The following is a 15736-nucleotide window of genomic DNA, read 5'->3' on the forward strand; positions in this document are numbered from 1 at the left end:
GAACAGTTCCTGAATTTACAATTGGTTTGTTTTTACTGCAGACATCAGAATGTATTCTTCCTTAAAGATATAAAGATATAAAGAGCTATGATGATGTATATTGAAATGAAAATAAATCAGTTTCACTTTAATTATCATCAAGTTTGTATTTCCTTGTCCTGAACTTAATAAGTGGGACTGTATTTGAACTTCGCTTCTGTCTTAAAGATGTATGTTTTATTTTTTCCCCAGAGGGTGTGCAGATTCTCTCTCCATATTTCTATTTTACTTTGTAAGAAAACATTTCATTTTTATCAAAGTATACAACATGCACACAGAAAAGTGCTTAAATCATAACTGTTTAAATTAAAGAGTTTATGCCAAGTGAAAACACCTAGATGAACCCACAGGTCATTACTAGGACCTAGAAGCCTCCCTTCTTGCCCACCTCAATCACTACATCCTCACAGTATAACCACTATTTTCATGTTTATTGATACAGATTCATTTTTATGGCTTTGAATTCTGTACATGGAATTTCTAATTATGTACGCTTTAATGTTTAAGTTTATGTTTATAAGTTTCATTCTTGTTGTGTGTAGCAGTATTTCACTATTTTTCATTGTTTTATGGTATTTCAATGAATGAAGCTACACTATTTACTGATCTCCTACTGTTGCTGGACATTTTAAATTATTCAAGGTAATGGCCATTACACATAATGCTCTATGAATATGCTTTTTTCCCACTTACTCTGATCCTGGCCAGCAGTTGGCACTTGTCTTTTTCTTTAAGGTTTAGCCACTGTAGTGGCTGTAGGTATCTCACTGTGTTTCTAACTTGCATTTCCCAATGACTAATGATGCTGAATAACTTTTCATATATTAACCTCGTGAATATCTTTTTTTTTAATATCTTGTTTAAATCTCTTTTTTAATGGCAATTTTCTTTTTCTTATTATTTATAGGAACATTTTTCTGTGTCCCAAATTTTTTCCCCCCAGATATTTTCTCCCATTCTAGTTGTCTTTTCTTCATAATGGTATTTTTAATGAATAGAATTACTTATCTTTATAATATCCAGTTTATCAATCTTTTAGTAGCAATATGTTTTGTGGTCTATTTAATAAAGTCTTTCCTACCTAAAAGTCAAAGATGACTAGAATATCCTTTTCTATCATCTTCTAGAAAATTAATTGACTGACATATCATTTTTAGGTCTGTAATTTACCTGGAGTTAATTTCTGTGTATTGTTTAAGTTTGGTATAATTATTATTTTTCATACAGGTATAAAATCAATCCTGAACAATCAGTATAGGTGATTAACAATATTGTGTTTCAGGTGTGCAATAATGTAATTCAGTTATACATATACATGTATCTATTCTTTTTCAAATTCTTTTCCTATTTAGGCTGTTGCATAATATTGAGCAGATTTCCCTGTGCTATACAATAGGTTCTTGTTGGTTATTCATTTTAAATGTAGCAGTTTGAACATGTCAACCCTAAACTATTCTCTCTCTTTCATTGCATTTTGGTTTAACTTTTTCATCCAGCTTTATTGAGATACAATTTATAAACAAAAATTGTATATATTTAAGCATAAAATGTGATGATTTGATACACATTTGCTATGAAATGATTATCACAGTCAAGCTAATTAACACATCCATTAGCTCAAAGTTACCTATGGGTGGTGATAATATTAAGATCTACTCTCTTAGCATATTTCAAGTATACAATATAGTATTACTAACTATACTCACTGTGTATTAGTTCCCCAAAACATATTTAACATAGAACTAAAAATGTGTACCCTTTTCATGTAATTTCATGAAATTTTAATGAATTTTCATGTAAATTTTAGAATCAGCTTATCTTTCCAGAAAAGAAACTGAGTTTTTAAAATTGCTATTATGTTGAATTTATAAATCAATTTGGGAAGAACTGATATTTTATGATAATTGTGTTCTTCCAACACTTCTACATGGCATATTTTTACTTATATTTGGGTCTTCTAAAATTTCTCTCAACATTTTAGAGGACTTCCATATCATTCATTAAATTAATTTCTAGGTATTTGGGTTTTTTAATGCCATACTTGGGACAGGTTCAATTGTCTGAAGGATTTTGGTCTAATAGGGCTACATTTCTACTTAATGTGCTAGGCATACCCACACTATTTCAGTGGTGGTAGAAATTTCAGATGTCATATTTTAACAGCTTGATCCTTGCTTTCAGGGCTCAACCATTCAGACTAGAGTAGATATTTGCTTTCTTCCTGAGATACCTCACTGTTCCCTTGGGACATGAACTTGCAGTCATCTATCATGAAATTCTTTCATTTGTTCCCACATATACCACATGAAGAAGAAATGACTCAAACTATCTGCCGTGTGGTATATACTCCTTTTGGAGTTTCCAGTACTGGTGCAGGTTTTAGTTTTTCCCTTTATTCTTTTATTTCTGCAGTTTCTAGAAATGGTAGATGAAAGGGAAGCACTGAATGTCTTAGTTAACTCAGCCACATTCTTAGAACTTTTTCTGCTATATTTTCTGATTCATTTTATGAATCAAGAAGAAAAACTTATCAAATCCTGGGCAATGGCAGGTCAAAATTAAAATCACAGCATATTCTTAGTTATACTACATATGAAAAAAGTCCAAAGATTATGAGTAATGTGTTAATATAATAAAACCATATCCAAGTAAGATTTATTCTAGAAAAGCAAGTATGGTCAAATGTTAGAAACTCTTTTAATGTAATTGAATCCTATACTGTCATATCAAAAGAGAGAAATTATATTTTCAGCTCAACTGATGCTGAAAAGATACTTGAAAGAACTGAATATTTATTATCTAATGTATGCTATAGTTTCTTACAACAGTAGAACTTTTCCTGATACTTGAATCAAAATAAATAAATAACTGATACAGACTAAGAAACATGGCAGTAGGCTTATATACAGTGCTTTAGCTATTTATTAGGTTATAAATAAGCTATTTCAAAGTTGCAGAGAAAGAATTTCACTTGATAAATGGTCACTGGGCAATTGGTTAAGTATTTGGAAAATAATAAAGATCTACCCCACAATGCATACCAAATGAATTTCATTTACTGTAAAGAAAAAAAGAAAACAACAGAATTATAGAAAAAAAGTAAGTAAATATTTATCTGCTATCATAGTAGGGATAGCTTTCCTAAACTTAAAACTATGGAAGAAAACATTAAGAGAAATACTGACATATTTGGTCACACAATAAACATAAAAATGCATTAAGAATATAAAAATGAAATAGCAAACAATAAGCTAGAAAAATATTTGCAGCAAAGAAAGAAGTCTAGTGAATGAAGAATTCTTTTAAATCAATCAGAAAAAAATTCTCAAAGAAAAATATACAAAGGATACAAAAGCAACTAAAAACAGAAGAAAAAATGCCAAACATATACAGAAAAACTTAACTGCATTCACAATCTACAGTTATTAAGCTGTGATACCAAACCAGCTTATTAAACACAGACTCCCAGTGAGAACACCCCTGCTTTGCACTGGTTAATATAAAGGATCTAGATAACCCTGGGCATTTGCCTGCTGGCTGTCTGATGTTGAACATAGGCAAGGGACTTATTACATCCTGAGAATTTTAATAAAAGCTGAGATTTCTTAGAAAGTCCAAATCTGTCAGTATTTATGAGTGGATACAGAAGTTTATAAAATGCTTGGGGCCTAATACAAAAGAAGACAGAAGGGACCACACCAAACGAGAGCCCATTTATCATGTCCCTCTGATAGTGCTTCCTCCACACTCATCCCTTGTTATGTGACTTCAGGTCAGTGTGGGGTGAGGGTGAAGGGATGGAACTGGAAGGGGGCTGGTGAATTTCTGTTCAAAGCAGCTCTGAGTAAATCATTCTTTTGACTCATCCATTAGACCAGGCTTTTGACTGACTCAGAGTTTATGGGGGCTGTTACCCAGCCAATAAAATCTCCTGAGATGCCAACCTGCCAGACATTCCTTGTTTAGTCACAGCTATGACAGAGAGGATCATGGAAGAAAGACCAGAGATAGCTTTGGTTGAAAACTCAGGATTAGAAAGAAGTCATCTAAATTTACACTAATGGCTGATTAACATTGTTGTACGGCAGAAACCAACACGACACTGTAAAGCAATTATCCTCCAATTAAAAATAAGTATATTAAAAAAAAAAACTTACCATAAAAGTAAAGTTGGTCAACATCACTAACTAAAGTGCATATAATGTCTGTACTATTATAAACATCTATACAACACTGTACATATATACAATATCCAGTATTGTACATCTAGCAATACTGTATATAAATAACTAGTATATTTCTTATACAAAAGTCATAATAAAGTGAGTATTCACTGACATTCAAAACAAAGGAAAAAACAGCACCAAAAGACCCTGGGATGCTCATAACAGAGACTGCCAATAACAAAATGGTATGCCAAGGGAAAAATGCAACCCTTTCAATGGCCTTAAAAAATAAACAGCCAAACAAAATACAGGTATCAGAATGTTTCAAACCATTTTGAAGCATTATCAAAGTACATACAAAGTGATTTAAATATCCTCAAGGATTTTAAACTTTAAGTAGAAAACAGTCACATCACATGGAAAGTTTATGGAAAAATAACAACGTATGTGGTATTCAAGAGAACTATATGGAATGTAACTTAACCATGTGGAACTTATACAAGCAGCACATATTACTTGGGTATTTAGAAACATAGGCTTTATAACTTCTCTTCTAAGCGGCACATCTTTGAAGTATATGCAGTGTGACTAATTTCCGAGGTCATTTTGACCTTTACTTCCTAGTGCATAAAGTATTATTTTTCTGTAAATAAGTTCATAGTTTAATGGATAAGGTGTCAGGGAATAAAAAAAATGAGAATAAGCAAGAATACCCTGGTTCTTGGGCTCTCTGTTATAAATAATGCTCTCATTAAAATTCTGCCTCAGAAGAAAGGCAAGTCCATTAGTCTAGGAGCTAATTTTTACCGGCTCCTTAGATGTATGCATATTAAAAATTCAGCTTTTATAATTGCCAGTCATCAACCACCTAGTTGATGCTGTTCTTGGAGTTTTTAATTATTTACTTCATTTGCATAGACACTCCAATTTATGATCAACCATTTAGTTATCAAAGGACAGTTTAGTAATTTTTCTTCTACATTTTTATTTATCCCTTTTGTATTCCTAGGAAAACTTCTGAGTCAGACCTTGTACTGCAGTGAGTCTTATTAGGAAATAAAAACTGACCACCTCCATGAGTACTATTTGGAAACCATGGTTACTGCTAGAACTTGGGCAAATTAGGGTTTTATTAGAACAAATAAAGGCTCTACATCCGCTTAAAATATGCTCTTTCTGAGTTCAACATAATGGTTTGTGTGAAAATATCTAATAGCACAGTGCACACCAATAGTGCTTATTTTCTGTAATTTCCTTTTTGGGAGTGGATCTTTTCAGGAAAATAATAACAAAAATGGCATACTGAGCAACTAAAATATGGCCCCATGCTATTTGTCATCTCAATATTTTCATGCTCTCCTGTTAGGAATCTGTGTCCTTGTTTCCACTTTAAGTAATATAATTGAAAGCCTCCAGAAATTAAGTGACAGGCTCTAATGTCATAAAAGTCAATGATTGTTGTGGGAATAAGCTCTGTTTTATCTTGTACTACAAGATATTATCTGTTTTACTGCATGGCTTCTATACAGATTGGATGTTCTCCCATAACTATCCAAAAAAACAAAAACAAAAACAAAACAAAAAAAAAACAGAGAGAGACAGAGAATGAGTTAAGCTCTAATTTGAATTCTGTTTACAAAGGTACACATTATTTTTATAGTTTTATATCTCCTCCAAATAACAACTTCCTTTCTAATCAACGAAGAATGTTTCATATGATATCCTTTTCTGACTTAGAGCTAACATGGGTGATACAAACTTGGTAATGATAGGAGAGAATAAGGAAGAAAATGGGGGCAAAAAAACAAGCAAAAACACCAAGAAGGCACATTGAATATCAAATATTTAGAACATGTGATAGCATACAAAGTTATTTCAATAAAGTTCTGAAAAGATCCATCCTAAAGAGACTGATACATTCAAATCCAGATAGATATTTTACTCATATTTTAATCAATATGATACAGTATTTATGACTAGTATTGCCATAACTTTAGTTTTCTTTTTTTTTTTTCCCAGAGAGAAATACACACACACATACCTATGTGCATAAAATTCCTTTTTCTTATTTTTGGGTAAGATTTGAGTGCATTTTCTAAATTTACTGCACAGCAGTACCCCACCTGAATTCCCCCTAGTTCAGGGAATGTGCACCTTCCATTTTTCATGGGGAGAGGTGTCACAGACACTCTGACTGGAGACCTATAGTAGAGCCCACCCTCTCCCAAATCTCATCAAATCTGCACAAGACCCACCACTAAAACGTATGTTTCCATTGTATGACACTCGATGTTTGAAGCTATATACATATTTTCTAAAAGAGTGGAATATTGAAGAGAATTCATTTCCCCCGCTAAGAAACAACTCAATTATTGAACAAAACCATTGCTTTGTCTATCATCTGTGTTCAGTTACCGGCTCTGGCACCAATAAAAGTGATTGATTCATAATCACTGGTCTTACTGCTCTCCCTGCCTCTGCACTATCTGGAGGCTCTCTTCACATCGAACGCTGAAAAGTTAATGTGAATGAAGCCAAACAGCACCACCTGGAAAGTGAGGAATTGATTATCGAGCCTTCTTGTGCTGGAAAACCCCAGTGCCATTGTGTCCAAAACTCCTGGTGAGCAATCTGCTGAAAATCCCCAGAGAGTGTGGTGGGTGAAGAAAAACAGCATAAAAAAGGATGACAGTTCTGGAAATTACAAAATCTCTCCTTCCCAATGCAGGCAAACTTAGTACCTGAAAATATTTTTTTTCCCCTGAAAACTTGAAAATCAAGGAATAATTTTGATTTAATGTCCTTTCTGCTTTTTCAGTTCTCATTTCCAGTAAGACATCCATCTAAATTCACTCAGTTATCAATATAAGTTTTATCACACTCCATTTCTATAATAGAGAGATTATGTTTTTTTTTCTGTATGCCATCCTTATTTCATATATTTAAAAAATAGTTTATTTCAACTTTTTGGAATTTTTCACTATTTCAGTAGAAAATGTATATTTATTTTATTGGATTTTTTCCTGTAAATATTGTTTTATCCTAGGTACTTGAAGGAGAAAATTTGTACCTATTGTGTTGTTAACAACTATAATATGATAACATGTTAACAACATGATAACAACTATAATAAAGATGGGAAGTAGATAGGCAGTGAATAGAGGTGTGAATACAGTTTTGGGGAATACTTACATTAGCAGTAAAATAGAGGACACCAGAAAAAGCATTATGAGAAAGATGTCATTTTTTTTTTTCCTGAGCTCTGATGCTTGGGGAGGATTTTGATGACAAAGGAAGGTCCACAACATTTTAAAGACAAGATTTAGTATGAGATGGTCCTTGGCCATTTGGGGCAGTCATAAGGAGCTCTTTATGATTGCAACTCAGGTGCATTAGAGGGCTGTGGGAAAGTGAGACAGGAAAGGTGGCTGGAACAAGATGCTGGGATCCTTTAACTTCATGGAGACATTTTAGACTTTAGGTTTGTAAGTGATATAGAACTAACAAGATTTAAGAACAGATTCATTTTCTAAGATGTATCTGGTGACCACAGGAAGGGCGGATAAATCAAGTAGACTCGTAACATAAGGAGAACTTTTCAAGGTGATTTCATTAGTTCTAGCAACAGATGATGATCTGTACTAGTGAGGTGGCAGAAAGAATGAAAAGATGGGGTGAACTTGAGAAAAATTACATACATAGAATTCAACATGATATGCTATTTAGAAAGTGGTTGGCAAGGTTTAGAGAGAGGAGTAGGACAAAGAGAAAGCAAAGTTATATGTTTTCTTGATTAGGCCCAAGTGACATTTCAAAAGCTAAGACAAAGTTTCCCATTTTAATGGAGAAGTATGAACAACTCATTACATCTTCCAAATATTTCAAAGTGCATAAAATTACCAGAGGAAATAAGTATTTTCCTGTTATACAAACTCAAACATTTTTTTTAATCAACAGAATTGTATTATTATCTATCTAAAGTATTCAAAAATATATTTCTGTCCAGTAATACCTCAGATAGGCATCGTGGAATATCCTGGCACATTCCAGGTTTATCTATTGCTTAGGCCTGATTCTAATCAAACTAATTTTAATTCTCTATACTTATCTACTACACTTTCAAATTTAACAGTTCTCCCTATCATTCAATTCTGCTCTTTCTTCTCTTTTATTTTTTTTTACCTGTAATGATATAGATTGTTAAAATATTTCCTCATTTCACTAATTCAAAATTATTTATTATAGGTCTTCTTTGTTCCAATTGTTGTTCTAAGTTTTATGATATATTATGTTTCATATAACTGACTTAAAATAGACCTTAGGTCAAAATCCCTTTGTAATTTTAGAACTTTATTTTTAAAGATAATTCAAAGTCATTGGTTTCACCTGTCAATGGCATAATACTTGAGAACATAGTTTTCGAATGAAACCCAATATGATATTTAAGTGCTGATTCTAATTTCTCCAGTTGAGTAGCCATGGGCAAGTTACTTCAACTCTTTAAAACTTAATTTTCTTATCTATAAAATTAGGGATAATATTGGTACCACCAATGGATAGGCTTATGTAAGGATCACATGGGATAAAATATTAAAAACTCTTAGCACAGTGGCAATTCTAGGTAGTACTAGAATACTATTAAATTTCCATTTTTCAAAAGAAAAATTGACTTAAAAATGTGTACTTTCTAAAGTAATTAAACAAAACCTTTTAAACAGTCTTTCTTTTCTTTGGGGTATATTTTCTTTTTAACTCAAGCCATAGTTATTACTTGTATAAAACACAAATCAGTTGTATTACTGCACAGAGTATTTAAACATCTTCAGTGAATTTACCATATCCTGTTTAATAGCAGTTACAGGCTAGAAAATTGCCATGGGGCCCGTTAAAACTAATTTAAATCACTATATCAAATGGACAGCTGAAATCTGTTCATTTGTTTACATTTGATTTCTGTGATTCAGCTGTTAGGTCAACTTAAAATTTAACTGCAAAGACTTGAGCTGAGGAACAGTTCATCGAATAACTTCTAGGAATTAAAATCCAGATGGTCATACACAACCAAAAAAAACCAGTGTAACAATATATGTTATAATGAAGAGGTCTCAGAATATTTCTGGAGAAATACCTATAGTGTTATTCAGTGATGATCTGAATAATAAATGGATTTTAGCACCCTAATTGAGTTAATTTTCAGAACAAGCCAAAACATGTTCATAGTATTTTACAGCTATTAAGTCTTTAAACTTATATTAATTTTATGTAATACGCTATTTTAAACACACCTATACTTATATATACAGATGTATATTTAGAAATAAAAAAATATATATTTGTATAGTTCTTCAACATGTTTTTCCCTTGAAAATACTGAACATATCTCAATGTCAATAACTGTGATGTTACATTGTTAAATAACTGCCTAGTAATATAGTGCATTAATTTTTTTTATTCATTCAAAAAAGCACTTATTGAGCAAACATGGCATATTGGCCATTTATTTGGGAAGCTAGGGATATATAAATGAACAAACTAATCCAACATTGCTCCTCTCATGGGAGAGACTGTAGTCAGGGGAGAGGCAGATTATAATAAATAATTTATGTATTATTAAAAGGTGATAAATAATATTATAAAACTCCAGCAGGGGAGAGGAATAGGAAATGCAAGGATGGAGTGAGGTAGAAAGTGTCTTAAATAGAGTGGTCTGGTGTGACCTTGCTGAGGTGATGACATTTGAAAACAGACTAGAAGGAGGTGAGAGAACAGTCACGTACATTTTTACAAGCAGTGGTTCCAGAAAAAGGAAGAGACTGACAGAAAGGCCATGAGGCAGAAGTGTGGTGACATGTTCCAGGAATATCAAGGACACCAGTGTGGCTGGAGAGGAATAAGCTAGAACTGTGATGTCCTGTATGCTACACACATGCTGCTACTGAGGGAACACAATTTTAGGTATGTTGTAAAATCCTGAAATCTGCCTGCAATTTTTAGGTATGCTGTAAAATACTGATTTTTCCTGCACAATTTTAAGTATGTTGTAAAATACTGAATCTGCCTGGAGTGCAGGAGACCCGGGTTAAATCCCTGGGTCGGGAAGATCCCCTGGAGAAGGAAATGGCAACCCACTCCAATATTCTTGCCTGGAAAATTCTATGGATAGAGGAGCCTGGTGGGCTACAGTCCATGAGGTTGCAAGAGTTGGACAAGACTTAGTGACTAAATGATGATGAAAATACTGAAAAACATGTTAGAGTATATTTATGTTGATTATGTGCTGAAATGATGATATAGGTGGTACAGTGGGTTAAATACAATGTCCTTAAAGTAATTTAACATGATTTTAACCTTTTTCATGTGCTACTAAAAACTTCAACTTGCATATGTGATTCACATGACATTGCTATTGGGCAGTGTTGACGAGAAGAATGGCAGGTTCTGTTGTCAGACTGAAAAGGAAGGGGTAGATTATGTAGGACATTGAGCACTAATTTATAAAATGAAGAGCCAGTGAGACTGGACATAAGAGTGAGTGATTAGACTTACATTGTCCAAGAATCACTATGATTATTGTGTTAAGAATAAACTTTAAGGGAACAGGGACTGAAGAAAGAACAACAGATAGAAGGATATTGCAAAGGTGAGGTGGTGCCAACAATACTTTGGTGAACTGGATGTGGAAGCAGAGAAAAAGAGTGGAGTGAAAATATAACTCCAAGATTTTTCATAAATCGTCTGGAAGGATGGTACTATCATCAACTGATATGGTAAGAAAGGAAGGTTTGAGGAAGTAGTAGTGAAGATCAGGAGCTTGGTTTTAGATCTTAAGTTTAAGATATCTGCGTGCAGGCTAAGTTGCTTCAGTCATGTCTGACTCTTTGCAACCCTATCGACTATAGTCTGCCAGGCTCCTCTGTCTGTAGGATTCTCCAGTCAAAAATACTGGAGTGGGTTTCTTTGCCCTCCTGCAGGGGATCTTCCTAACCCAGGAATTGCACCTGTGTCTCTTGTGTCTCCTAAATTGGCAGGGAGGATCTTCACCACTAGTGCCACCTGGGAAGCCCCTTAAGACCTCTTAAGTATCAGAATGGAAATGTTGAGTAGATACTTGGATATATCAGTATAGAAATCAGAAAAAAAGATATAACATTTAATCCTCTGGATTCTACACACTGTTGTGCGTGTGTGTGTTTGTGGAAATTTGGAAGTCATCAACATACGGGTGGTGGCAATGGAAGCCATGAAACTTGATAAAATCACCAAAAGGAGTAAATGTAAAAAAGAAGCTCAAAGGCTGACCTTTGGGGGACTCCATGGTTAAGAGAAAGAGTCAACATATGGTGAAATAAAAAGCAGAGACATCGTAAGAGAGTGAGGTAAAAGAGAGGAACGTTGGAGAGTCTTCCAGGAGAGTTGGAAGAGTGAATGATCACTGAACTTCAATAAGTTTCCACCTGAATTATGAAATAAGATCATTTAGCACACTTCTGTTTTTTTCCCACCCATATTTACCTGCATGTGAAAGTGAAAGTCCCTGAGTCGGTTCTGACTCTTTGCGACCCCATGGACTGTAGCCCGCCAGGCACCTCGGTCCATGGAATTCTCCAGGCCAGAATACTCGAGTGGGTAGCCTTTCCTTTCTCCAGGAGATCTTCCCAACCCAGAGATCGAACCCAGGTCTCCAGCATTGCAGGCAGATTCTTTACCGCCTAAGCCACCAGGAAAGCCCATTTAGCTGCATAGGAGTAGACATAGTTTTCAGAAATCTGGATGCAGCTTGAGTAAGCTGAATAGGAGAATATATAAGATACTGTGTGAAATACAGTAAAAGTGATGGTTCAGTGAATTTCTCGTCCTGTGTCAGCAGAGGGCGTTTTGGCAAGACAGTCGGCAGTCATTGTGTGATGCACAAACTGAGATTGCAAAGGTATTTTTATATGTGATTAGAATTTAAATTAGCATACTTTGATTAAAGAAGATTACCCTCTATAATATGGGTGGGCCTGATGAGAAAAAGACTGAAGTTCCCTGATAAAGAGGGAATTCTGCCTCCAGATCACCTTTGTACTTATGCTGCAACATCAACTCTTCTCTGGTCTCCAGCCTGCCATCCTTCCCTGAAGATTTTTCATTTGCTAAGTTCTTCCTCTCTGTATTTCCAGCACCCACAATCACATGAGTTTATTCACCTTTCTCTCTTTCAGTCTCTCTCTCTTCATACTCACACAAACACACACACACACACACACACGTACACGGACACACATACATATGTGTCTTCCATTTGTTCTATTTCTCTGAAGAACCCTGACTAATACACTGAGTATATACTAAGAGCTTCCTGAGTACTCAAGTCAATGCCCTGTGAATTATGAGTTTTTTCAATGTGTCTAGTTGGAATAGGCACAAATTCTCAACACCATGTGATCTTTAGACACTGTTTCCTCTAACTTTTTTATGGTTCCTTCCCAGACTCAGGTAGATGCCTCACACATATGTTGTTCATTACACTGCTAAATGCCCCAGGGGATCCTTTTGAAGATCTTCAAGTTCTCTGATGAAGTACTCATCTCTCCAGAACTTTGCCCCGCAAACTCTAGCCATTTTGCCTTCCCTGGACTTTCAACTCCTCCTTCTCAGGTCAGGGTTCATGTGCCACTGCCTGAACACTCCCTCGAGGAGTAAGCCTCATGGCACCCTTGTCATGTGTTTCCCATCACTCAAGTATCACAGTTCATTTCCTGATATCCAGTATCGTGAAAATCATTGTTTCTGTCATGTACTTCTTCACCTACATTACATTTTAACTGTCAAGAGTTTTATAATATATTTTATTTCTGGGAAAACTTTTCTGACTCTTTTCATGTGTAAATACATCATGTACTAGAGATTCATTTTATATTTTATCTTTCTAAACATCTGCCTTCTTCCTGCCCTTCAAAAATTTCAAATTTCAAATGTTCAATTTCAATTTCAAATGTTCAAAAGAATTTACAATGCTAAACAATTTGACATTTTAATATTGTACAATATTAAATATTCCACTGAAATTGAAAAGAAAATTTTTCCATTTACAGAAGCCTTTCTGTTCCCCAAGAAAATGCTATAGTTTTGTTATAAGTATTATGTATTACCTACTAATTGCATTCTAAAAAGTTTTATGGTTTGTTGTTACTATACATGGTCCTCTTTCTTTTGTTATTTTTTTGTGTGTTTTATGTTTGATTTGAGGACATTTAGTAAACCATCCTCTTACTGAATTCTCTTATTATTTTCAAAAAGCATTTCAGTTTATTCTCTTTGTTTTTAGAGGTAAACAATCACATTTTCCATAATTAATGATACTATTGCCTCTTTCTTTTCAAAAGTATTTTTACCTCTCTCTTTTCAAAAGAAAGAACAGGAACTCCACCTTTCACCCCTGGCCCCCTTATTTCTTCTTTCTCTCTGAAGTAATGGTGAACCCATTATGGAAGGTTATGGAAGCTGTGGATCCTGGAAGATGCATCTAACATTCTGAGGACGGAGTAGAAAAAAAAATCTCATTAAAGACAATCAATTAAAAGAAGCCTGAAAATTTTCTTGATGAGGGGATACACTGGCTTTGTGTTCTTTTGAATGGCTGCCTTATCCCAGTCACTCTCTTAGACTTGAAGGAAAGGCAGTCAACGTATACACACCTGCATTAGGAGCTACGTGCCCCAAGTTCCTATGATTGACAGAGGGCTTTCACTTATACCCAGGTAAAACAAGGACAAGTGAAACTACACCCCCATGCTTCAAGGAAGAACAACCCTTCTGACAGATAATGCGACCTAAGTACAATAGCAAAAATGATTGTGCCTTCCACTTTACTTCACCATTTCTCTCTGAAAGTTTGCCATGGCTCAAAACCCATTATCTCCCAATTCTATGAAGGCCAAGGATACATACAGTAAAAACTACGCAAGGAAAAAAATACTTAAAGGGTATTAGTAACTTGTAAAATAGTGAGGCAAAACTGCATAAATAATATTTCCCAATAAAGCAAAATTGATGAGTCAAAAAATCATTAACATAAAACGAATGAGGATCATCAAAGTAATATAGTTAGAAATTATTCTATAACTAAATCTTGATTCATAACTCAAAAAATATAATAGTGGAACTAAAAAGATAAAAGACCAGCTAGAGCTCAAAGCTCTATTTGCAATGATAAGATTAAGTGGAAGAAATAACTCAGAATAGAGAGAAGAAATGCAGGAATATAAGGAGCATAAGGGAAAGATAAAAGAACTGGAGAACAGATCCTAAAGATACACCAACAGTAAGTATTTCAGAAGGTGAAGAAGAAATGGAAATCAGAGAATAAACAAATAATAGACTAATCCATAAACTAAAACAAAAATTTGACCCTTCAGATCAGGGATACATGTAAAAATATTTTTTGTGACATTCCAAAGAAAGAGCCACATAAAAAACAAAATGTTTTAAAAGATATGAAAATTATACTGGTAGATTTTATATAAGCTACCAAAGCAAGAAGATGGTAGAACAACACATAAAGACTAGAGAAAAGGACTACAATCCTCAAATCCTATAACCAACTGAAAATCCATTAATCTCTCAATACATTACAGCAGTCTCCTGGGGTTTCCTTAACTTGAGTTATCCACTTTATTTTTTTTTTTGAGTTATCCACTTTAATAGAACCTACTGACCTTTTGGTTTCAGAAGTTCATAGAAATCCCTGGTCTATAAAGTCCCCCCATCTACTCTTCTCAGTATTTCCATGAATATAGTCACATGTTTACTTTTCTTCCTTTACTTCAATGGAACTTGGAGACAATAGGGGATATAATGCTTGCACTTGTGTGTGTGTGTGTGTGTGTGTGTGTGTATGCACATGTGTACTCTCCTACTGTATCTTATACAAAAATGGGCTTCCCAGGTAGCTCAGCAGTAAAGATTCCCTCTGCCAATGCAGGAGCCACAGGAAAAGCTGGTTCAATCCCTGGGTCAGGGAGAGCCTCTGGAGGAAGAAATGGCAACCTACTCCAGTATTCTTGCCTGGAAAATCCCATGGAGAGAGAAGTCTGGGGGGCTACAGTCTATGGGGCTGCAAAGAATTGGACATGACTAAGCATGCATGTACATTAACACATGCACAAAAATATTCAAGATATTCTGGTTAACTGAATATGCATACATATAAGGATTTTTGTCATGCTCTTTCAGTGGTTAGAAGACAAACCATGTACATAGAGTAAAGGAGGTTTAGAAGTCAAAGATTCCTGGTTTGATTCCATTTAATAGATGGAATTAGTAGATATAAGTATAGTAATTATCTCAACACTACCAGGAATTATATCAGTGAACTGATTATTTTAAATTGCTGTTGACAGACTCCACTCCAATTAAACAAAACAACAGTGCTTCACATCATATTGAATTGTCCACTTATATTTTTCTCTATTACTACATATCTTTCATTAATGATTACATAATTGCTTTTCTACAATTTCTAATTCATAGTTTTGCTTTGTTTTGTT

General features: G+C 34.3%; 1 protein-coding gene across 1 annotated transcript in view; it reads right to left on the reverse strand.

The window, feature by feature from the left end:
* SPAG16 (sperm associated antigen 16) overlaps positions 1-15736 on the reverse strand; it is a 965654-nt gene that overhangs the window by 327221 nt on the left and 622697 nt on the right. The gene's annotated exons all lie outside the window — the stretch shown is intronic.

This window comes from Cervus elaphus, chromosome 8, assembly GCF_910594005.1.
Source record: "Cervus elaphus chromosome 8, mCerEla1.1, whole genome shotgun sequence".
In the NCBI taxonomy this organism is placed as follows: domain Eukaryota; kingdom Metazoa; phylum Chordata; class Mammalia; order Artiodactyla; family Cervidae; genus Cervus; species Cervus elaphus.